Raw genomic sequence first — 26,569 nt, forward strand, 5'->3', positions numbered from 1 at the left:
CCATTCCTCAATTAACAGATACAGGGCCTTTCCTTCAAATTTTGCCAGTAACAGACACAAGGATGCCACATATGGTTGAACTCATCTCTATGATTCATTGCTAGCTGTATCCCAATTATTGAAATTAAATCCAAACAATCCAATGGGAAAAAATGTGATACTTCCTGGCTATTAAAAACAAAGTAAAATAAAAATTAGGGGAAAAGAAGTTACTTAAAGCATTGAGAGTAAAGATGTTGAGGAGCTAGGCTTGTTTTTGTGGTTGTTTATACTGCTTCCAAACTGACATGGAGGTCTGCCAAAAAGAACTGAATTCTCCTTGTATCATGGAACAGAGTCTTTTGGGAGAAAGAGACTAGATCTTTCATAGATCTGCCTATACTGTACATTCATACACATTCCTTTTTCTTGCAGCTGACTCAGTGACAAAGCTTCTCCTGTTTTCTCATCACTTCATATCACGCCATTATTCTCTGAAGCAGCTATGGGTCCGTACAAGACCATCCAGCACACAAGTATCAGTAACACAGGAAGCATGCAATTCATGAAGCAGAGGGCCCAAGGTAAGGCTTAATGTAGTTCAATATGTGCTTTCTTTATAAACAAGGCTAATTTAAAGTAAGAGTATTGTTTTCTTCCCATATGATGATTTATTTGGCTTTATGAACTATTATTGAAAAAAAAAGAAATATGTTAAAAAATAGTTTTAAGTATCATATAAAGTCTGCTACACGTTTAGGGGCAGGGAAACCCTTCACAAATTTCTTAATCTATAATCTTTTTATATGCAATCCTTGTCCAAAGGATTTTTATCAAATTACATGCAAATATAAAGGTGAATATATCAGATTAACTTCTCATTCCTGTCTTTTAACTATTAGTTAGCAAAAGGTACTTTCATTAAAATGTATTAGTTTCCAGATTCAGTGAAGCATCATCTTTTTTGTTTCATTAATGAAAAAGTATTCTTTTAATAATAACTTTGATTTTCTAGTATAATTAATAGTGATGACTAACATCCATGGTAAAAATCTGTGCCAAAAAATGTTGCCAACTTTTAAGAACATAATTACTTAGGAATTTTACAAATTTTGCGAAATCTAGTTTGCTCTTTAAACTGATTAAAAGTATGTATCTAATACATTACTGCTATTAGTTAAAAGTTTAGGATAAGTGTCTTAGAACATTTTGGGAAAACAGAATTGTGAGAAATAAGGAGAAAGTAAAACGTAATGTGAAATTGGAAATTCTGGTTAGAAAAAATGTTATTATAAGTAGATCTGTGATTTCAATTAAGTAGGATGTGTCCCTATTTGGGACAGTGGAGAAGTGTTTCTTCTGTCCTAATAGGATTAGTTTTAAAACATGTTGGCATATTATTAAAGATATAAACTATTATAATAAATGAGAAACAAATAAAGAAACAAGACATATTTTCTCACTGAATGAAGAACTCTTAAACATTGCATGTGCATTTGTTTCTGTGTGTGCATAAATCTAGAATGCATCAGAATGTCTGAAGAACACCGCACAGTGCTACTGTTACCAAACCTTGTTTTGATGAAGAAAGAAAAATAAGAGGAAAGGAGAAAATCAGGGATTGGGAAAGAAGGAAAAAGAGAAGGAAAATAGAAGCAGAGAGAAAAGCAAGTAAAAATGCAAGATAAAAGAAAAGGAGGGTGAGAGAAACAAAAATCTATTTGAAAGGGAGGGAGGCAGGTGAGAAGCCAAGAGAAGCTGGTAAAACAAAACATGGGAAAAAGAAAAAAAGTTGCTTATAATCATAGAATTTCACAAAATGCAGATCAAAAATTTGTAACAATAAATACTAGAGTATCAACAGTTTACTAATTATGTCTGAACTTATCCATTAAGTAGATAGGAATGTGAGATTCTGTGTGTGTATAATTACCATAATGAAATAGCCATTTGTTTCTTAACAAAAATATAACTAATTCACTATGAAAACCACACAGTTTAATATATAAGGTAATATTTTCATTATTGAGGTTCCATGGTTATCTCAAAACTCATTTTAAAAACATGAATACCAAATAGTGGTAACTGCATAGAAAAAGTGAAAATAGAGAAAAAACACAAAGCAGCATCAATTAATTTAGAGGTAGGGGAACTTTCAGGTACTTTACAACATTGTATTCCAATAATTGAATTCTAGCTTCTACATTTATAATTCTTAAATTTTAAGTCTCAAAAGAAAATAGGTATGAAGTCATATTTGTTTAACTCTTTAGGTCTCAGTAAAATAATTTATAATAAATATTTACAGGTCTTGAAAATGTTAGCCTCTTTCTTACAAATTACTACAATGATTTGTCTTCAAGCCCAACTTAAACCTAGTGACTTTTAACTATTATTTCAAGAATATGTAACTTTTTTCACAAAAACTACTGTGATTTCAATTAGAGGGTAGTTAAAGTAATGTTCTCAAGTAGACATTTTGAAAAATGTAAGGTATGTTGATTTATTCAATCTTTCAATAATCAAGAACAATTTAGACAAAAATTTTCATTTTAAAGTACTATTTGCTCATGACAAAATATATCGGAATAGACATAAAACAATGTGTATTTCTATTTTTGTTTTTTTAAAAAAATTATTTGTTAAAAGCAATAAAATTTGCCTAATTTTTGTTCAGGGAACAAAGAAATAAGGTAATAGGCAAGTAAACTAACACTTTATATGAATAAAATCTTTAGGATATGAATGATTTCCTTGATTATTTGCCTTCACTCATTTTTCTACTAGTACTCAACAAATTACAATGTATTTACAAATGACATTCAAAATTTATCAGCATTATTCAATAGAAAACTAACCCTAAGCTGTGATACTTTGTACAACTTGGACATTCTACTAGAACTCAGAAACTCAGAATATGATTTTTTTTTTTAAGTAGCTCTTATGGGGCCAGCACTGTGGTGTAGTGGGTAAAGCCACTGCCTGCAGTGTCAGCATCCCATATGGACACTGATTCGAGACCCAGCTGCTCCATTTCACATCCAGCTCTCTGCTATGGCCTGAGAAGGTAGTAGAAGATGGCCCAAGGAGATGGCCCTAGTCCTTGGGCCCCTGCACCCCACGTGGGAGACCCGGAAGAAACTTCTGGCTCTTGGCTTTGGATCGGCCCAGCTCTGGCTGTTGCAGCCATCTGAGGAGTGAACCAGCAGATGGAGGACCTCTCTCCCCCACCCCTGCCTCTTTGTAACTCTGCCTTTCAAATAAAATAAATAAATCTTTTTTAAAAAAAAGTAGCTATGAGAAAGATCCAAAAATAGTAGCTAGTGAAAGTGAACCATGTTGGTTGAAATTAGGAAAGCTCTTTATTTGTGAAAGTAGATTAATCTGATATTGCTCTTTGAATGTGCCTTTATCTGAAAGTGTATTGAGTAAAAGGAGAAAAACAGGTTTTTTTACAATTAAAGAATTAAAATAGAATTTTTTAAAAAATTAAGCATTGAAAAAAATTCAAAATCTATTAATGATAACAATGTTCAATAAACTAGGAATGGAAGGAAACTTCATCAACTTTGTAAAAGGCAGCTGCCCCCCAAAAACACCCAAAAAGTGTAGCTACCATCATACTTAATGGTGAAAGATGAAAAGCCTTCCCCCAGGCAAGGAGGTTCACTCTTACCATGCCTATTTATCATTGTGCTGAAAGCCCTATCAAGTTTAATAATGCAGGAAAAATAAATAAAAGTATGTAAATTGGAAGAAAAAAATGACAATATCATTGTATTCACAGATAATATTGTTCAGGCAGAAAACAGCAAGCAATAAAAAAAAACACTGAGAACTAATTAATAAATGAATTAAGCAAGGTTGCTAGATTCAAGGTCATCACGCAAAAGTCAATCACGTCTCTGTATTCTAAAATGAACAATTTGGAAATAAAAATTTCAAAAGTGATGAATTTATAATAACTTCCCCTCAAATCAAATTCTTAGTATATAAATGCAAAAAGTTTGCAGAAAGATATGCTGAATGTTACAAAAATGGTGAAATAAATTTTTAAAATTCTAAATAAACAGAGAGTATTTACAGATTGGAAGATTCAAAATCATAAAGATGTCAATGTTCCCAAATAATCTATGCATGTTATATGTTTAAATTCCAAGCACGATATTCTTTAGATAAAAATAAGAGGATTATTTGATTTATATAGAAAAGTAAATGAACTATAATAAGCAAAGCAATTTTGGGAAATAGAATTAAGTTGAAAGAAGCTACAAAAACTCTATTTAAATAAAGACTTAATATTGAGGTTTTGTAAATTAAGGCAGTAGTGCCAAATGAACGGACCTGAAAATGGAACAAAACAAAATATAGAGGAAGCGGACCTACACAAATACCTATTTAACAGAGAATTAAATAGAAATGAACCTTCACCTACATCTAAATACGGATTTTGGATCTAAATACAAAGCATAAAATTATAAAACTTTTTAAAGAAAAGCTAAAATAAAATGTTTGTAAGCTCCTTAGATAAGATACCAAAGCATGATCCACAGAGTAAAAACTTGGACCTTATTAAGTTATGAATATTGGTTTTGAAAATGACATAGTCAAGAGAATTTAAAAACAAGCTGAAGCTTTGGAGAAAACACCTGTAATATAGTGTGCAGAATATGGAAAAAACTCTCTAAATAGTAGGAAATTGGTGGGTCTTTGGCTGAGTGGTTAAGATGCCGCTTTGAACATCAGCATCACATATTGGAGTGCCTGGATTCAAGTCCTGGCTCTGCTTTTTTTTTTTTTTTAGATTAATTTATTTATTTATTCATTTATTTTGAAAATCAGAGTTACAGAGAGAAAGAAATATTTCATCTGCTGGTTCAGTCTTCAAATTGCCACAGTGGCTGGGCCTGGGCCAGGAGTCATGAGTTTCTTCCAGGTATCTCATGTGGGTGGCAGGGACCTAAACACTTGGGCCATCTTCCACTGTTTTTCCCAGTTGCATTAGTGGGGAGCTGGATTGAAATATTGAATAGAGACCGGTGCTGTGACGTAGTGGATAAAGTCGCCGTCTGCACTGCCAACATCCCATGTGGATGCCGGTTTGAGTCCCTGCTGCTCTACTTCTGATCCAGCTCTCTGCTATGGCCTAGGAAAGCAGTGTAAGATGATTCAAGTCCCTGGGCCCCTGCACCCATGTGGGAGACCCGGAAGAAGCTCCTGGCTCCTGATAGGCACAGCCATGTGGGTAGTGGACTAGCAGGTGGAAGATTTTTCTCTCTCTCTACCTCTGCCTCTCTGTAATTCTTTCAAATAAATAAATAAATAAATAAATTTTTTTAAAAAAGGAAGTGGAATAGCTGGGACATGAACTGCTCATATGGGATGCAGGTGTCAGAGGTATTGGCTTTACCTTCAATGCCACAGTACTAGACCCCTGGTTCTGCTTCTGATTCCAGTTTCCTGCTAATGTGCACTCCAGGAAGCAGGTGATGGCTTAAATACTGTGTCCTTGGCACCCATGGAGAAGACCCAGACTGAGCTCTGGGATCTTCATTTTGGCTTTGGCATGGCCCAACCCTGACTGCTGTGGGTATCTGGAGAGTAAGTCAGTGGATGGAAGATCTCTCTGTCTGTGTATCTCTTTCTCTCTATGTCTCTCTGCCTTTCAAATAATCAAATAAATAAGTACATGCATTTTAAATAATTAAAAATGAATAAAAACCAAACAGTAAGGAAAAAAGATAAGAATAGACATTTCATCATCTAAAATATATTGAAGGTACATACAACATGAGGAAGTACTTTCTGAAATTAGCAGTCTGGGAAACACAAGTTAGAATCAGTAAAATGTTACTATATACCCATTAGATTAGATAGAATTTTTAAAATTAATGATAGTAATTGCTGACAAGGATGAAGAACAATTAGAATTTCCACACATCCAGGTGAGAAGGCAAGCTGGAACAAGTACTCTGGAAAACAATTTAATGGTTACCTATAAAGTCAACCATAAACCATATGACCCAAAATCCTATTTCTAGGCATTTACCTTAAAAAATGGATATTACACTAGTCACATAAAAATGTGTACTTGAATATTTAGAGAAGTTTTCCTTGCTAAAAACTGTATCGGCCTATATGTCTTTCAACAGGTAAATACATAGACTGTTATAACCATGTACAATGAAATACTATTGAACAATGAAAAAATGAAGTACTAATGCAACTACTGATGAATCTCAAAAACATGACAGAAAAAGAGATCAGCAGCTTCTAGAACTTAAAGCTGGAGCAATGTGTTACTAAAAAGAATATAAGGAAACTTTTTTAGGATGATGGCACTGTTGAGTATCTTGGTTAATTCATGAATCTACACATGTATAGAAACCTATATATTCCAAAAAAAGATTCATCACACTGTATGCCAATTTAAACATTATACCAAAACATATCTAACTTTATCATCTGCCTTTCATGCATGCTGAGAATTATTTTGCCTCATAGAAAGTAATTTTAAGGGGCCAGCATTGTGGTGTAGCAGGTAAAGCCACCTCCTGTGATGCAGGCATCTCATATGGGCACTGGTTTGAGTCTCAGCCACACCATTTCAGGTCCAGTTCCCTGCTAATAGCTTTGGAAAAGCAGTGGAAGATGGTCCAAGAACTTGAGGCCCTGCACCCATGTGGGAGACCCAGATGAAGCCCTTGGCTCCTGGCTTCGGCCATTGTGGCCATCTAGTGATTGAACCAGCTGATGGAAGATCTCTTTCTGTCTCTCTCTCTCTGTAGCTCTTTCAAATCAATGAATACTTAAAAAAAAAAAAAAAAAGGAAAGGAAAGGAAAAAGTCTAAAACTACAAATTACTTTATTAAATATTCATAGCAAAGAGTGTTTCTGAACTTGTCTTTTAAAATAATATGAGCCAACTTCCAAAACCTATGTAACAAGCTCATTTTCATTTGGACAGAATACAGATGGGTTTGGGATATGGAGATATAGCCATACCAGCAAACTCAAGCAATAGCTCTATAAGACAATCACTTTAAATGTGAATTATTTAGCTCAAATTTCATTTCTTTTAAAGATTATATTTTCTTGTATGCAGCTGTTTGCTCAGTCATTAAACAGATACTTTAAAGATTTCAGACTGAATTCACTGCAAGAGAGTAGCTTCTCTTCTTAACACAGGAAACAAACATAACTCAATCATAAAGAACTAGGATCCATCTTCAAAAAGAGAGAGTTTTTAAATTTAGAAAATACTTTCTAAGATTGATTTTTGAAGAAAAAAGAATGACTCTTCATTTGGAAGTAATCTGTAGCATACTTTTATAAAGACTCGGAAAACATGTAATGTAAACTAATTAGCATCTGAGATGTACCAAAGTGTATGCAAGATATTGCAAAGATATTTTACAATATTAGGGGTAAAATTGAGACAATAGTAGCTAAAATATATGGTTGTGTGCATAAATAAGATAACATATGAAAACTTCTTAGTTACATAATACAATTCCACTCTAATTTTTAAAATCTTTGTCCAACACTGTAATGATCATGAACTAATAATACAATTCCACTCTAATTTTTATTTTAAAATCCTATGCCCAACACTACAATGATCATGAAATAATGTAACTAGATAAAAGTATGGTAAACTTCAAAATGATACGTGGATGTCTATACAATGGGGTACCTGTGGGATGAGAAAAACAAAGACCTCATTATTTTAATCTTATATCTAAGAAAAAGTATCAGAATACTAGTCTTCAAATGTATCTCTGCAAAAGGAAGAAAGAAATAGATGAGAATTAGGAAGCTGGATTCTATGGTCATCATATATACTATTAAGTAAATGTTGCTAGAATTCAATCTGTGATTAGTGAGACCAAACTCTAGTAAGTAAATATGTAAACAATAACCTTAATATTAATTAACTGGTATTATATGACCAGCTATAGAGCCATATGACAGGAAACTTCCTATGGAGGGCACAAGTTTGACACACCAAAACAGATCTGGCATATCCAGAGTGATTGGTGTAGGAACACAGGATGCACTAGATTATAAACTCCCAGCATTCTTGATGTCTTCTTGCCTTTCTCTGTTTCTTTACCAAAGAGGAGACCTGTGGGACAGAGTCTACTTTCAGTCCAGTAACTAAATTCATTCTTCACACATACATTTAAGACGGAATAAAGGAATACAAAAAAAATCCAACATTTGACAATGTAAAATTCAAAGTATCTGAGATCCAATCAGGAACTCCAAGGTATGCAATAAATCAGGAAAATATAACTCATATCTGGGAGAAAAATCAATGAATAAAAACAGAGTCAAGGATGATAGAGATGATGGAATCAACTAATAATAGCCTGAAAATCTATTAGAAATATTACAAAGGTAGTTCAAAAATTCATGGAAAGCTTGAAATAAAAACATGGATTTTGTTGAAAAGTTCCTTCATAATACTCGTTTTCCATGAGCCTTTAAAGGATCCCCTCATTTGCTCAGGAATGTAAATGCAGAATACAGAGAAGTGCCTCCTTAGAATTTATACCTTCATTATTTCCCTTGCCTCACCTTAATCTTGGCCCTGAAGGAGATAAATGGAAGATATTAAAGGAGATCCAAATGGAACTTCTAGAAATGAAAATGGCTTTATTTTGAATTTAACATACGATAGTCCTGGCAGCAGGTTAGACGCTTGAGTCAGAATACATGCAGCATTTCACTCCAGGTTCTACAAGAATTTGCCTCAATAATTGTTTAAAATCCCAAATTTAGTTTTAAGTACATCTCTACAGACTTTACATGTTTGTGTCAACATTGTCCTAATATTTTGTAATGTACTAGATAGTGAATGCAAGTATAACAAATACAAAAAAAAAAGCAGTAACAATAAAAAGATGAAGAGGATTTTTAATTTTAGATGTATTTGTCTAGAAGAAGAATTCCTGAGGGAAAATGAAAGTAAATCTTTGACTCTTTGAAGTCCCTTAACAGATCAATTTACCTTTCACAAACTAATCTGGGTTTGGAGGTGTTGAGGAAAAACACAGTGTTTTGTCAAAAAGTAAATGATTCTAGATAAGGTGTTAAATAATACTTCTAAGTTCAATTAAATGTGTATGTTCAGTGTTCAGGAAAAGAGGAGTGGAATTTTGAAAAATCCGTTTGAATTAGGGACGTAAGGTTGATTTCATATATTGATCTAATTGAATTGAAAACAAAACAAAACAAGTTTGAGCTTTTCCATTCATTCAAAGGCATTGCCTTTGCATTGATAACAAGCATTCTCTTTGCAGCAGACTAAACACAAGGCAGTGTTAAGAGTAGAATAATTCACTTTAAGCCTTTTCATACCGGCACTGCTTCTGATAGCTTTGCCTTCAACAGAATATATGGTGTGGTACTTTCTACATTGCTGAAGTAGCAACAGCATTTTAAGCCACCACTTATAAAGTTATCTGACAGCACCTATGGCTTTCAAATTTTTAAAGTGCATGAAGTATGACAATAACTGTATTTATCAGTGGTTTTCAAAATAATCCGTTTTATACAACTATAGTGTGGTTGACATTTGTGTTTTGTTACTAAAGGCATAATAAAAGCACAGGATATTCTTACCAAATTGAGCAAAAAACAGTCTTCCTTTAAATTAAAATGGGAAGATAGGAAGAGCTGTTTCCTGTAAGAATTTTGAGTCTCTTGCTCAGTGAGAATGAGTAGGATTAGTTTTTAAAATGATCTGGGTATATATTAAAATCTCTTGCAAATGTTCAGTTTATAAATGAGTGATAACTTCAATAACTTATGTTTCAGAATTTAATTATGTAATTTATGATTCTTGAACACAGTCATCCTTGACAAGAACAAAGAAAATTGAGATAATCAAAAGGTAAAACGCATGCTATTTATTAACTATAAAAGTGTAATAGATAGTGAATGCTACACACTCCCTTTACGTATTTTCTGAATCTTGAATCCCAAGGGCCACTGAGGTGCTGCTGAATGCTAGACATGCTTTCTCCTTAATAATGGTAATGATGTTATGCCATGAGTTGATGTCTTAAGAAAGAAATCAGAATCTACTTAAGGATTGCTAACTCCAACATTCTCAATTCTCCGATTCCCTTCAGTGTGGTCAGCTCTCCATCCCAGCTCTATCCAATACCCAGTCTTCCCCTTTTATTCTAGAGGTGGTGGCAGGAAAAATTCAAAGTTCTTTTCTTTACTGCTTTGTGCTGTTTCTCAGTTAGACTTTTCATCTCTGACGACGCCTCTGCTTTTCACCCCTCCCATGTTCTCTTTCCATCTCTATTAAGAATACTGAAGGATTTTCCCACTGGAAAGAATTTCTAAAACTGGATTCTCTGCAATTGGGCCCTCAGGAATAAGAACTCAAGGCTTTAATGTGGCCAATGAAAATTCATTATAATTCTGAAATAGCTTTTCTAGTATTCCCAATATATGAGGAGAAAGAAGGAAGAGATAAATTGATGATGTCATTTTACCAACTACCCCTATGACTACTGAGTCATTACTTTAAATCAGATTTGATCACTTTTAAGGAACTTTATAATAAGCAAAAAATTTACAAAGTGAAATATTTATATGCAAATTAGTTTTTAGTCTAATTCATTCAAACCAAGCTGCACTAAATCTGAATGTAGGTTAGAATGTTATTTTGTACATTCTGCACTGGGAGATTTGGTGTATGCTGTCTTATATGAGAATGTACAAAACATTATTGGTCTTTATTATTCATTCTTCTCAAATGAACAAGGAGACACAGTGGAGTTATTGTCCACATTTTTAAACAGAGAAACTACAGCTAAGTGACTTTCATAGAGTTGCCTATCATATTCTCAATTCATTGTAAAACAATGAGTCTTACCAGAGACTGCTAGCACTAGTCACTTTCTGTGATGCTGCTATGAGACAGAGGAGGAAGATGATAATGAGCCACCCTAACATCTCTGGAAATAAGTTGATGAGAAATGAATGTAAGGAATACCTTGGGTGCATTTTGAAGTCCCCAAGCTTTCACATGGGCTTCAAAGGTAATTTTTAAGTGACACTCCCCCCCAAAAAAAGAACGCTACTTCTCTTGAAAATACTTATAAAAATTATTACTAGCTAAGCAAAAATGGTACTTAAATCAAGGCTAATAACAGATGATTCTTTGGGAGTCTGCACTTTTACCTTTTCTGCACTTTAATGTTAAATTCTTTTAATATGCTGAACATTATATATTAGTGTAATAACTAGATTTTTTTCTTTGACTAATAGCACAAAAAGATAATAGTATCCATTTATTATCAAATATTCTAATGCAAGCACTAGGCTTAACCATATGATTACTTACCATCATTATACTCATAAAAATTGTCAAAAATACTTACTTATAAGTATTATATAAGTATCTTAATACTTACCTTATAAGAACAAAAGAAATTAAGATACTAAATTCAGCCAGTGATTTTGTGAACTTCCCAATATCCCTTAAAAGGTTTAAAGGTGAACCAAATGCATACAATAGGTGTCATATATTTCATCACTTTATGTTTTTACAATATACTAAAATTAATACTTTTTGAATGCAATGATTTTGGCAAACACAGCTCACCGGTCTTGCAGCTCAAAATGTTGAGTTACCACTCAGAAATAAAGTCAATTATTACTTAGTAAGAGGCTACCTTTAACAAATGAGAGAAAATAGAATACATAGCTTCAGTTTTTTGTCTTGTTTCTACATCAGTCTTGCAAGCCACTACCTTTATAAGTGCATTCTAATTCCTAACAGGAAAAAAAAAGGAGGTTCAAAGTGAAATGGACTGATAAAACACATTTCTAATTTTTCCTTTCTCTCTTTATTGGCATAGATAATGTTTATTTTTTGTAATTATAAACAATAAATCAGTTATTAATGAATACTTTGGGAGGATTTTGATGTCCCCAAGCTTTCCATAGGCTTCAAAGGTAATTTTTAAGTCCTCATCCACAAAGAGAAACTGAAATAAAATTATAAGGCTCACCAAAACTGACTCATTAGATTTGAATTTCTGATTTTAAAACCAAATAGTAACTTGAGGCAACAAGTATGGAAGTTCAGGACATAATATACAAATAATGGTAGGCTTTTCCTTAGAAATGACTATTACAAAAGAAAAGATACTCTTCAATATAAGAGAAAAGTTAATTATTAAACAAATTTATGAGTATTAGATTACTAGAATATTTATCATTTTTCTCTGAAATATGAGAATAAGAATCATATTTAAATGTATGATTTTGTGGAAATAGTCTATTTTAGGTAGATATTCATACCTGAAATTAAAATAAAGCAATGTGTCTTTACTAATGCTAACATATTTTTAATTAAACATTAGCACAAGATAAAATGAAATCTCTCTCCTCTTTATCAGAGTATTACATAATGACTAATTTAAGCATCTCCAGTTCTTTCTTAGCTTGAAGACTTTAATTCTAAGAATTTTTCTCTTCCAATTAAAGAAACACTCTTACTTAAAACAATAGGCCTCCCTTCCTTCTTACCCAAGTTTAAAATAGGGATCATTTAAAAATACAAATAAAATCCTTTTGGTTTCATTATAAATTCTTTAAAATCTACATGATGCAGTTTTATAAACATATAAATTTTTAAAAATGCTAAGAAATATTCTTAATAGTAATGTCTCACAACAGTGTCTGGCCTGTGGCCTACTGGTTTTGAAAGTAAAGTTCTCTTGGTATTTAGCCATGTCGAGTCATTTACCTGTTGTCTAATGGCTGCCTTTATGCTTCAGAGACTGTATAGCCTAAAAATCCTAAAATATTTACTATCTGGCTCTTAACAGAAAAAGTTGTTGATGCCTGGCTTAAAAAGCCCAAGTCTCAGTTTTTAATTATATAATTAAAAATGTTACTCTAGTCATGCATGCAGATAAAATATTAATGAGGGATTTTTACACATGCACTATGCTTAATTAGGTCATAGTTTAAAAAAAAACACACGTTATTTTCTTTCTTGGTACATGAACTTCTCTCAAGGGATGTACATATAGAAAGCACTTAATTTGAAACTTGTTCACCTTTTTAAGGGGATTTCAGGGTTAGATGATCTGTAGTATGTTTATATTGAATTCCAAACTACTTAAAACTGCAGAAACAGTACCATCACAGGAATACCTGAAAACAAATTGATCTTAGACATATGGAGTTTCCTAGAGTAAATTACAAATTCCACAGGAGTAGACTTAGGGTGAGAGTAAATACCCCTTCTTTCCCAGCAACATTGCTCTTCAGTTCTTGGTTCCTTGAGAGAATTCACTCTTAAACTCAGATCATGCTCTTTTAAGATTTCTTATTTATTTTACAAGGTTATCTATTAATTTTTAACTTCACCTGTAGAGCCATTATAATTATTTCTTTTTTATGGATGGGAAACTGAAGACTGTGGAGTTCATGAAAGGATATTTAGAGCCTCCAAAATGGGTTAGTAATACGAACAAGTTTCACATTTTGCTTTCTTTCAAGTAACATATGACTCTTCTGGCTTTTGTGTGTATCATTCTTTCTTTTCCTTTTTTTCTATTTATCATTGTCACAAATTTTACAGATTTATTATTCTCATTCTAATAATGCTTGTTAATCTACACTCCCCACACAATTTCTAGTATCAGGTCACACCTTGTGGGATGGTTTCTTGGCCCTATAACTGGTCAACTCTGAATTAGATTAACACTAAAAAGTAAGGAGGTCCTCTAGATAATTTTGATCGGAATAAAAGACTCAAAGTCAATTATTTGATTAATTCTGAGAATCTGGGCTGCTTTGGGGATTTCCAAAATTTCAGATATGTTTCTGTGATACAGGAACTACCTGCAGACTCTTGAAATTATTACTGGACTTTTATTTGAAAGACTCTATGTCACTGTATTGTATTTAGGTCCCAGCAGAGTACTTTGTGTCTGTTATGTGGAAGACAAAAAGAATTCTTCTACAAATTGATCTGTACTCTTTGAACTAAGCTGCAGTACTTCATAGCAATGCTTATTCCTGATGAATGATGTTTTCATGCTCTATAGATGCCTCAGTATGACAAACGCATGTCAATCAAGACATTTCAAGTGATATATGAGCAAGAATCCTAACCTTTGAATAAGATAATCGTAGTTCTCTATTCTTCACTGTGTGTATACATAGAAAAGGCCACTGTACTTTAATTTCCTTATAAGAAAATAAGTGTAAAATGAAATCAGATGCAATTTAGCATCAAATTTTTAAATATTTATTATTATTAAAACAGTTCTTTCATAAAAATTACTCTCTGTTTCTGCCTGGTGTAAGCTTTTCTTGCCACAAAGTCTCCCTACATGAAAATCATGGTTCACAAAAAAGACTTAGTAACATCTTGCCACTTCAGAAATAACTTTGTTAGTTTAAGAAGTTTGATTCCTGAAAACCAATTTGTGCAAGATAGTTTACCAAAATTGCTTGTTTAGAATTAAGACAAAAATAAACAAGCCTGATTTAGAGAGTAGAAAATAGAAATTAATATTTAAGCGGCCAGCGCTATGGCATAGAGGGTAAAGCCTCCACCTGCAGTGCCGGCATCCCTTGTGGGTGCAAGTTCGTATCCTGGCTGCTCTACTTCCCATCCAGCTCTATGCTATGGCCTGGGAAAGCAATATAAGATGGCCCAATTTCTTGCGCCCCTGTGCCCACGTGGGAGACTCAGAAGTTGTTCCTGGCTCCTGGCCTCAGATCAGCTCAGCTCTGGCTGTTGCGGCCAATTGGGGAGTGAACCAGTGGATGGAAGACACCTCTTTCTCTGCCTCTCCTTCTCTCTGTAACTCTGACTTATTACAAGATAAATAAATAAATACATCTTTAAAAAAAAAGAAAAATATATTTATAATTAAATAATTTAGGAATTTATACTCATGAGAAAAGTTACTTTTTTATAATTCTAAGTAATCTGGGAGAAAATTGTATTCTTATACAACTGCTAAAATTTAGACCGATGGAAATTTTGTTTTTACAGAAGACTATGTTTGCCTATCACTATTCTGAACTTTAACTGCTCCAGAATATTTCATGTAATCTGCTCTAAACAACAACAATATTTTTGTGTTCATATTTATTCAACACCTAATATAGAACATAATCTTCATATAATAATCACAATTCTTTTTCAGTTCTTACAAAAGAACTATGAATAACAAGGATTATTATATCTTTAAACAGAAAATATCTAAGAAGTTTAAGAAGCTTGCATTGACTGAAGAGGCAATTTTTATTTTATTTTACCAGGAATGTTGTGATGAGAATCTTAGTGTACAATCTAACCATTTCTATCAGAGAGTGACCGATTATAACCAAATTATAATATCCCATTAAAGGGTCCAAAATTCTACCATTGTCAGATAATAAGAAGTACATTATTGACATGGAAAGATGTCCATATTATATTTACAGAATTTTAGGTAAAATCCAGCTTAACATCATATTTAATATAAAATTTTTTTGTAAAAAGTCTAGTTGTGTGGATGTTTATACACATGTGCTTTTGTACATGAAAGAAATAGAAATATATACAGAGTCACAAGCCATTATTCAAAATCCTTGCCTTCAGACATATTTTGTAAGGCTTCTTTCATAATTGTAATGAAAATTTGAGACATATGTTATCTATTATCCATCTTAAGTGAAAAATATTAATACACTAAATAGAATACCTAAAGTTTATAAATAGTTTTATCTGAGTTCTGGCCTGAGTCATTTGGATGTTTTAATTGGAGATAATAAGTTGTAGATTTACACAACAAAAGCTAGCAGTAACTACCTCAGAGTAGTAAGCCATAGGCTATTAAAATATATAAATCAAGTTTCTCTGTTTTCAGTCTGGAATTATGTAATGATTTCTTATTATAGACCAGACACTGTTGTAGATATGAGTTTTCTAGTAGACTTTTTGCTGTGAGAATTCCTGTTAAAAAGAAGGCAGAAATATAATCAAAATTTTGAAAGAAAATATGAAAATGAAACTCTAAAACTTGTAACATATTGGGAAATAAGCTGAAAATATTTTGCTACAAAAACATGGATTTCTGAATGTCAGGGTTTTGTGACATTTTTTGCTAATTTTTCTAAAAGTCTCTTTCTTTTTTTTTTTAATAGAGTAACTACTGAATTGCTAAAAGTCAAACAAGTCAGGAGTGACTGGCCCCGAAGTCAAATGTCGGTGATCCACCCCTGGAGGCTGACTACAAATTGCTAGTTCAACGATAGAGTAGTTGAGATCCAAAACACACCAGACTAGCAGTGCCTGAATCTCAGCTACACAGATTTAAAGGCACAAAGTCTCAGTGGAACAGCTTCATATCTGAAGTAATCTGTTATTCTGCAAAACACCTATGGTCCAAAATCTCTAATACTTATACTTCAACATTGATTAAAGAATTCTTCTTTATAGGTTTCTTAATTCTATTATTTGTTTTGCTTTTTATTTATATAAATTTCTCATTCATGCATCACACATATTTTTGTATAAACATGAGTGTAAATGACAAAGTACATAATTGTCCTAAGAATTGAAAAGGCAAAATAGTTGTTCTCTTCTGTAATAGTGTGTTTCCCTACTCTTTCCTTCTTTCCAAAACAAGGATTTCACCTTGTCATATATACCTTGAAAAAAATGGGCTTCCCCCCTTTCTGGAGGTAGTTGAAGTTTTTCAAATAGACTTAGGTAGTTTATAAAACTAAGTATACTTAATATTAAAACACTCTTTTTTCCCAGTCTGATTTATGGATCCTTGTACTGTTTCTTGGGAGGACAGAATATCACCAATATAAAATGGTCCACCCAGTACGATAGTATATACAAAGCTCAAGCTGAAAGCATAGCAATAAGCTCTTCTACTATTATTGCAGAACCAATAAATAAGCATAATGAAAATCATGGCACAGTATTACATTACTTTGTATTGCTTCTATTCATTAAAAAATAAGTGCATTTAAAATAATTTTACCTGTCAAATGATAGCTTTGCATTTAAGATAGTGCTGAAAGAAATATTAGTAAAGAAGAGATGCATGATTTTATGTGGCTTATATCAAGATTATGATGGAAGTACAAGGGATCTAAGCAGTAACTACTTCACATCAAAATGGTAATAAGCATTGTATCCAAAAAGTATACATCATTCACTTGTACTGGAATATTCTGATATATGAAGTCAATAAAAACAAAATTTAAAGGTCTTAAAGAAAGCATCCCTGTCAATTAGACTTTGGATGGATTCTCCTTTTTCAACACCCCTGTTTATTTAATATGCTAGATTATATTAACAGCACTGGCTTGTAAATAAGAAATATCTAAATCCTATTAATGGAGATATGCTGCCAAAGCAATCAGCTTCACCCGTAAAAAGTTTCTAAATATTTAGAAAAGCTGTGAAATGGGATTATAAGGTTAAGCTATGTACATCTGGCTCACTATTATATAAATATTTCGGGAATTTGATCTCATAGGCTAAAGAAACACCTGTCTAATCATGACTCTTTTTCAAGTTACATGAATTGCAGCGAGCAAAGCAGCACACAAATGCTGACAAGAAATCTTGACCAATTTACATAATGTACTTCTTATACTGGGCACATAATTTTATCATACATCATCCCTCTAAGTGAAGGCATAAAAAATATTCCAGAAAGGTTCTGTGGCACTGTATTTATGTTGATGAAAGGTGCTACAGGTGTCCGAGATTTCAAAACTCAACAACTACCTGAAATACTAAAAAGCTACGATGATTTTTTTCTTGTGGTATGATATGTAATTAGCATAATTGGATGCTGTGAAGTATGATTTTAGTGCATTGTAGATCCAGAGAATAGTAAGAAGTAGGAGCCCATGCATAAAGTAACAATAAAAACGTGAGCTGTTCTCCAAGTTAATAAAAACCTTAATAAGGTGAACATTAGTTGCTTTTAACCAGATTCAGGATTAAAAAACTAGGTTGACTCTTTATCAAATACACATCATCCCACTAAGCCTCATTTTTTCAAATTTTGTTAAAAAAAGAATTAGGTTAAAACATTCACTGAGATGGCTCTTATCAAATTAACTTCAATGTCCAGCTTGAAAACACAAATTTTGAAACTGTGGTTCAAAATAGCAGCTAAAGGTCAATGGATCAAATTTCTAATATTTCCCAGGAGCAGACGGGTGCAATAAAATCTGATGATTGAATTTTAAATACTTTCATGCACCTTTTATCTGTTTCCCCACATGTTGACTCTATCTTAATGCTCTAACAAGATAATAGGTTTATTATGATTAACCAAGTGAAATATCTCCACTTTACAATTACTTATATCATATTACCTGGGGATATTGACCAGGGTTCCTTTCTTCTCTTACCCCCTGGGCCTCTCCATCATTAATCCATACTCATATCCAATAAAACACAAGCCACAATATCATTAAATAACAAATACTTATAGATAATAGGATTTTTCAAGTTAAATAATCAGTAGTTAATGCAAATATTAAGTTCAAGCTCATGCACTCAATGTGAAATTTCAGAGTAAAATAATCTGAAGGAATCTGTCAACCAGTTTAACTACAAAGTTCCTTTTCCTATAAAATGATGAATTGACACACAAACTTATTCTGACCTGCAAAGTCATTAACACAGAAAAAATGTTTACTGAGCTTTAAAAAATCTATTTTTCATCAGTGGCAGTTGGAGAATTGTACTTCTACTATATCTTATTACAGCATACTCTTGGCTGAAGAGCAAAGAGAAAGAATCATGCTTTCACATAAAAAAGAAACATTTTACCTCTTCAAATACATAATCAAGCTTAGGGTAAAGGAAATTGAAGAAGGTTTTCATTTTAACTAATAATCAAAAGTTTCTGGTCCTTCAAATATATTCTCAAAATTTCAAGTACACTACTACTTAAGCTAACAGATTTCTATATATCTTTACCATGTAAAATCAACGATATGAATTCAATGCAGAAATGAATGTATAGCTAAGCATTAATCTGGTGATAAAAACCACTATTCCTCAGCAACATACACATGGATTTTAAAAAATGTATCTTTGCTTTCTGGGATGAATCAAACTAGCTCACTATGACTGATTATGAAAACAGTTGAACACCTAAGGGAAAAAAGTACATTTATCTTTGCATTATGTAAATATAAAATGTCATAAATATCCTTGTGAAAAGCAAATTTTCTGCTGAGATGTCACAGATTGAAGATAAAATAGCAAGGATCAGAAGGTCAATATAAGACGTAAATAACAATTCCTTCCTTTTGTTTCACTTAGAATTTTGTGTTTTGTGTGATACTTTTCAAATGTTTGAAGAACCTTTCAAAGTCTTTAAACAATGATACAAAATGTTTGTGGAAACAAGGACTAAAAAATTAAAAGAGGAGCACGGCAACTGTTGTGGCGTAGCAGGTAAAGTTGCCTCCGACACAGGCATCCTATAAGGATGGCAGTGTGAAAATCTCAGCTGCTTCACTTCTGATCCAGCTCCCTGCTAATGTGCCTGGGAAAGCATTGAAGGATGGCCCAAGTGCTTGGGCCTCTGCACCCATGTGGGAGGACTAGAAATAGTTCTGGACTCCCGGCTTCAGTCTGGCCCAGCCCAGGCCACTGTGACCATTTGGGGAGTGAACCAGTGGATGAAAGATCTCTCTGTCTCTCTCCCTCTCTGTCTATATATAACTCTACCTTTCAAATACATAAATAAATCTTTAAAAAATATTAAAAATAAGTTTATTTTGGTGCAAACTGCTTCTGAAACACACTAATAGTTTTTTTTCAAGATACACATTTACCATGAACTTTTTGAAGACTCCTCATATGCATGGATTTCAGAAATTTTTTTCACCAAAATGAATTTGTCTTTTAATTCCATTTCCAACTCCTTTTTGAAGAACTCCAATACAAGTTTTTATTTTTTTGAAATTAATTTATAATTCATTTTTCACTTTATTTGAAAGGTAGATACAGAGAAAGATGCCAGGCTAAAATCTAAAGCCAAGAATTCCAACATGGGTGTCCCCCATGAGTGGCAAGAATTGAAGTACTTTAATCATTGTCTGCTGCCTTCTTGGGTGTTCATAGCAGGAAGTAGGAATAGGACACAGAACCATAACTCAAATCATGGGGCACTCTTATATGGGGTGCAAGTTATGCCAAATATTCACCCAGTGGTTTTTAATTGCATGTTTTGATGTGAGGACTAACAAACAACTGAAAATTTATGCGTTTACTGAACATTCAGACGTCTGCAAACGTTACTTAGAAGTTACGTTTCCTCTAGATTCTAAGCCATATTCTTTAAAAGAAAACACGCATAGGAAAAACTTTCAGAAAAAGTCACACATTTAGAGAAATGAGGAAAATGCAGATTAACACAGGCCCAGTGGCCCATGGTATCTGAGAAAATATCTGCTCCTGGCACAGAGGCCTCCTGTAGTAACATGAAGCCAAGACATATGCTAGTTTTCCTTCCATCTGAATTGAGTAGCACTGTTTGCTGATGTGCTTTTTTTTCCAAAAATGTCATATACTTTAGGGTGAATTTACAGATTGATTAGAACTAAAATGTTTAGGCAAATGTGGATATAAAAGTCTGCACTGAGAACTCTTTAATTAATGCTATTTATATAACATATTTCCTAAATATGTGCTTGAAAATTTCATTAACAACAACACAAAGCATATTCAGAAGTTTTGAGGAAAAAATTGTAACTTCTCTTATTATTATTATATGAGTTTAATAATTGCCAAATAGGATTTTATTTTTGTATTGTCACATGGTCATTGGCAAATATCAAAGGAAGTATATATAAAATTATGCATCAAAAAGTAGAAAGATGTAATTCCAAAATAACTGTTTCTCTCTTAGATAGCAACTCATTTCACTAAGAAAGTCATGTGAAAAGAAAGTATTTGCACTTTATGAAGCATTTCCACAAATATAAGCACTTTACAAGTTAATTAAGTTATATACATTAATTTCTTAATTGGATAGAGCTAGGTGACCCTTAAAGACTTGGCAAATAGATATAACATGTAAAAAGAATGCTGTATAAGCCATACCAAAGAATGGGACAAATGATAAAAATTAGCTACAATCAACACATATTTTTTCTGGACATACTCTGTGTATGTGAGTATGTGTGTATGTCTTGTGATACTCATAACTGTGAACCTTGATCACCTGGTTTTCTCCATCATAATGTTATCAACATAACTATATAGAAAATTTCATTTCAGTTACTTAAAAGGTGGCAACTACAGATAAAAAAAATAACCACACTCAAATGAATTATTTACCACTAAGATATTATTACAAGGCTATTCACTTATATTACCCATATATGTATGTTTTAAACCTTGGTCTAAGTCATATCTGTGTTTGATTTCAATTCCAACATACATCTGATTAGTGATCTTGGGAACGACTAACCTTAGAAGTCTCAGTTTCTTCATAAATAACGTATTTATAAAAGTGCCTACTATGTAGAAGAAATTGTGCTTGGTTCTCTCAACCAAGGTGTTCTGCTGTCTGTACTTCCTTCATATAAAATAGTTTAAATACTTAAAACACTGATTCAGAAGATTGACGTTGTTTAGACTTAATATCTTTTATTATTTGGTCTGAAAATTAATTAGATTTATATTTAAAACAAAGTTTATAAACTACACCTATATATATATACTAATAATAGCATATATATTTATTAAAAACAAAGTTTATAAACCCTCACACACATATACTAATTTCCACATGTTTAGAATATATATGAAATGAAAGGAAATTGGTAGAGTGTTAAGTTGCCTGTAGCCATCTAATGTTAAAATCTTCATTATTGTTTTTTATTTTCTTTTCAAAACTGTATGTATTTATTTTTATTTATTTTGACAGGCAGAGTGAAAGAAATACTCAAAACATCCAAGGCTGGACCAGATCAAAGCCAGGGAGCAGGAATTCCATCCAGGCCTCCCATGTGGGTGATAAGGACCCAAGCATTTCTGACATCAGATGCATTTCAGTGTGCATACTAGCAGGAAGTTGGGTCAGAAACAGAGCCAGGACTTGAACTCAAAGCACTACAATATGGGATGAGGGCATTCTAAGCAGTGACTTAATCTGTTGCACCACAATACCTACCCCTATCATTGCTTTTTGAAATCCTTAGGCATTGAGTAGTTTTGAGATCAAGCACAGAATAGAAAATATTTCCATAGCTTCCACTGCATAAGATAATATTCTTACGTTACCACTTTTTTTTCACTTTACTTGCTAGTCTAGGTTCTGCCTTATGAACATTGCCAAATGGTCTTAGTACTGTTTACTTCAAACTTAACCAGGTAAGAGTAACATGATGGAAAATATTATCTACTTCTTTGCTGAGACATTACATGTCAGCTTTCTGCCTAGTGCAAAATTTAATGGTTGATTTGTGGATCTTTCTTTCTAGAGACTTACTATAGAAACACTGACATAACCTTTAGCCAGAGCAAACAGAGCCACTGTAATAAGCAGCCGACACCAAACCTAAAAAGCATGAGAAACAAAAAGATCCTGGCAGGAATTAATCTGCCATTTTCACACATCTGCCCAAGGGAGGTATTGTAATTGCAAAAATTTACTCTAAGACTGCTGAGACTCATAGTAATTATGTTTCTTTCTTTTTTTAATAGAAATAGCCACAGGTGGTAACAAATTGGGTTTTGAGATGGGGGAACTGGGCATGCATTCTAACCCAAATTACTATGTAATTGTCTTGATTATAAAATATCATGGAAAGTCTATTGCTCAAAATCAGAAGAAAAAAGTCTCCTTAACAGTATTCCCTGTCTTTTTTTAGTTTTTCTCCACTTAGGTATTGGCACATCTAATATCAGGGCCACGCCGTAGAGTCAGGCATAAACTTAAAAATTTCTGAGTTGGATTTAAATAGCATAGTTCTCAGATTTCCACATTTATTTTCATACATGGCAAATACTAGCTTTCCTAAGAAGGTCAAGACCTGAAAATTTTGCAAATAATTGCATCTGACAGCACGGAAACTACAAGGTTATAGACATTTATTTTTCAGTTTTTGTATTGATTTAAAAATGTTTGCAATTTTATATATGTATATCTGCTCTAAATAACTTGTATTTATTCTGTACTTGGGTTCATTCAGTAACACCAAATATTTCACTGTTTTACAAAATTATAAATGTGTTTCATGCATAATATGCCAAGTAAGGGTCAATCCATATCTCTTAACTAAAAAAAATCAGAAATTTCTTACTTAATTCACCAAGATTATATAACAAGATAAGTCATTAGCTTAAAAGTAAGAGAAAATATTCATTAATATAACGTGGATCATTCAAAACTTCAAATAATAGTAAAAATATAAAGTAGTCAAGTGTGTTGCCTTGAAACTATGAAAAGTTTGTATGTAATCCTTATTTCTACCTTAATAAAAATGACAGTTGATTTACCTTTTAATTTTTTGCATGACTTAAAACTCCTTTTACTAACATTTGAAAATAAGTTGATTTGGGATATATTATTTTAAAATAGATGCAAAATTGCAAAAGCAAAATAAAAATAATGTGTGTCCCAAAAAACTACAGTGAAAAAATTCACTAAAATTTGGATGATATTCTTTTTTCAAGACAGAACTATGAAAATCAAAGGAAGTTGTTTTTAAGATTATGCAGAAAGTTTAGATGCCTAGTATTTACATAAAATCGTATCATTAAGCAATTATCAGGTTTGAACTGGAAAATACCTCTGTTTGAAGCTGTTTCTTCTTCTTTCTCAAAATACTGAAAAGGTAACTTTTTTCTATTAAATTTTGCTAAGATTTTAAGCATACTATTTCTCAAACATTTTAATTTCTCCTTTCATCTACTGAAATGAGGACATCAGTAAAAATCATATACGGCCACATTTAGGTGAGTCTCATGATAATGAATGGAGAATTGCTTTTAGAAATTCAGTTCTGCATATTTAATCAGTCTGCTGTGTTGAAAGAATAGTAACAATATATCAAATATTAAGTCATAAAATAATCTCAGTGTACTCTTATAAAATACACTGTGTGGAAAATAAAATGAATGCCTTTTAGCAAAGGTATTTATATTGGAGATTATGAATGGAAACAAAACATTTCATAAGGATGGAAACTATGGTTCTAGATTTTTAAAACTGATTTAAATACACTGTGAACATGGATTTAAGAATTTATAATATAAAATTAGATTATAACAATAAAGATATTTTGGTCCCTGCAACCATTTCTGCCTACAATAAAATACCTGTTGCATTTCCATTTTATAAAAGTAAACTATTGGCATTTAGGACATAACCCTTCATATGTAAATATTTAAATTTGAGTTTTATTGAATTGAAAAACATGTACTTGTATGCATACAAATAATCAGATCATTGACTAGCAAAATAATTACTAAGGATTTAAGTAGAAATAATATGAAAAAATATACCAGCACATGACTTAATGCCTAAATTTCATTTTAAAAAATTACCACCAAGAAAAAAAAATGAAGAAAATATATCTAAAGCACCACAGTCATGTGAAAATTCTTTAGTCATGTTGTAAGTTAAATCTTTATTTTAAAACATGTATGCTAATGAAATAGAATTAGAGCCCTTCAGAACATGAAGTCATTATCTACATGAAGTATTAATATAATTTACAAACATATAGCCAAGGTTTCTTAAAAACAGTAAATATTTACAGCTGTAAGTATAAAGCTTTGAAACTTGAAATTGCTCTGTACTGCTTTAGTTTTAAAACTCTACAAGGGCTGCTTTTAGTTGATAATGAGAGTAAACAATAAATTGTATTTTAAATGGTCCCCTTAATGTGTTCCACTAATTAAACTCAATCAAATATATTACAAGTCAAAAACTATTAAATACTGTACAGAAAGCATATATTTCAAATTAGACATAAGATTATACTTATATTTACCTTGCTTATTTTTCATATAACACAAAGGATTCACGATACTATTTCATCATTAGAAATATAAAGAAAATGTCTTTAAATATTTCAAAATGATGGAAATAAAATGCATTTCTAATATCATTAAATTATTTTAATATATTCCATTCCTCTAATCAGACCCAAGTCTATTTATGTAGATTAGTTACATCTAAAGTCTCATTTATCCAACCTGTATTTATCCTTTGATCACAAAGCTCATTAACTTAAATGGTCTTTTATTGTTATGATTCATTTTCCCATAATTATGCTGTTTAACCATCTTATTTTTTGAATAAATATATGCAAACGTGCCAATCATACTCAGAACAGTTATGCTAGATGCTCAATGAATGGTAACAACAATTTCACTACAATAAAATTGCCTGGGATAGATTCAAGACAAGTCCTACAAGTACCAGTAATCAGAATGTCACTAGAACCAGAACAAACAGAAGTGTGTCACATGTGTCTTGATAAATTCACTTAAATATTGTCTGAAACAAATTTTCCTGGAATAGTTTATTGTACATGAGTAGGTGAAAGATGTCAGCCACATAGCTACAATTTTGCATCTGTTTTTTTATTTTATATATATGATATATATATATATATATATAGCTTTAAAAATACTGAACTTTTATTTCTTCAGTAGCAGGAAACCTGGGACACTTTTGCTTAGTCACAGCAGGGATGTTGTCATTAAGGACTTCTTTATTATCAATGATTTATTTCAGTAGACCAAAGGATAGCAATACATCACTGTCAAAGCTAGTGGTGAAAGCTGTGACTAACTGTAAAACACTGTATGCCACTGAAGAAACTTCTTGTCAAAATCTCCTTTACTAAAGTAGGTTGACAATAGATTAGTGTAGGTCTGATGAACTTTGTAAGTGTTGGATAGGTGGGTGGCAGAAGTCATACTCTCTTCAAAATGATAGGCAAAATGAACTTTCTGCCATTTTCTAACGAATATACCGTCACTGGTTGAAGGAATTTAATACAAAAAATATTGTTTCCCTAATGACTTTACTAAAATATGACTATAAGATAATGCCCTATGGGATTTATTAAACAGAAGTATCACCAAGGGGAATACATTCTAGAGCAATGACTAATATCATAATTAGCTGGTGCATTTGCAAGAATTTACCCACTATTGAGTGTATTGCAAGACTTTTCAGCATAAGGGAGTTAAGTTTAACTTCCTAACTGGCATGAGCCCAGTTAATAGTGGCTGCTTTTTCTTCTCTTATTGTTTCATCATCAGGCTCACAGGATATATTCTCATAAAACTTCCAGCCATACAGCCATCCTCCCAAACCAGAGACTTGGATAAAAGGTTCTTTTTCCTTTTTTCTCTCATTAACATACTTAAATTCCAATCCAAAGCCCACTGAAGGACACTTGATTTTAATGCATTCTTTTCTCTGGGATGATTGTGTTTATTTTAATGTACTTCAAATTGTTTTAAACTGTAAACCAGTAAAATTCTTAAATTTTAACATATTTTCAAAGAAGAAAGTTGAGTTCCTTT

The 26,569-nt window shown here is 32.3% G+C and overlaps 1 protein-coding gene, 1 long non-coding RNA gene and 1 other non-coding gene across 9 annotated transcripts in view; 2 read left to right on the forward strand and 1 right to left on the reverse strand.

Annotated features, from left to right (window-relative positions):
• PCDH17 (protocadherin 17) overlaps positions 1–26,569 on the reverse strand; it is a 96,700-nt gene that overhangs the window by 62,216 nt on the left and 7,915 nt on the right. The window lies entirely within an intron of this gene.
• Positions 12–6,343, forward strand: LOC138843693 (uncharacterized). The gene is made up of 2 exons (XR_011378649.2): positions 12–563; positions 2,918–6,343. It is a non-coding gene; the product is annotated as an uncharacterized LOC138843693 (long non-coding RNA).
• Positions 19,104–19,168, forward strand: LOC127492206 (small nucleolar RNA SNORD29). Its single transcript, XR_007921366.1, has one exon. It is a non-coding gene; the product is annotated as a small nucleolar RNA SNORD29 (small nucleolar RNA).

Source organism: Oryctolagus cuniculus, chromosome 9 (genome assembly GCF_051225735.1).
Source record: "Oryctolagus cuniculus isolate XC-2025 breed Fujian yellow rabbit chromosome 9, ASM5122573v1, whole genome shotgun sequence".
NCBI lineage: Eukaryota > Metazoa > Chordata > Mammalia > Lagomorpha > Leporidae > Oryctolagus > Oryctolagus cuniculus.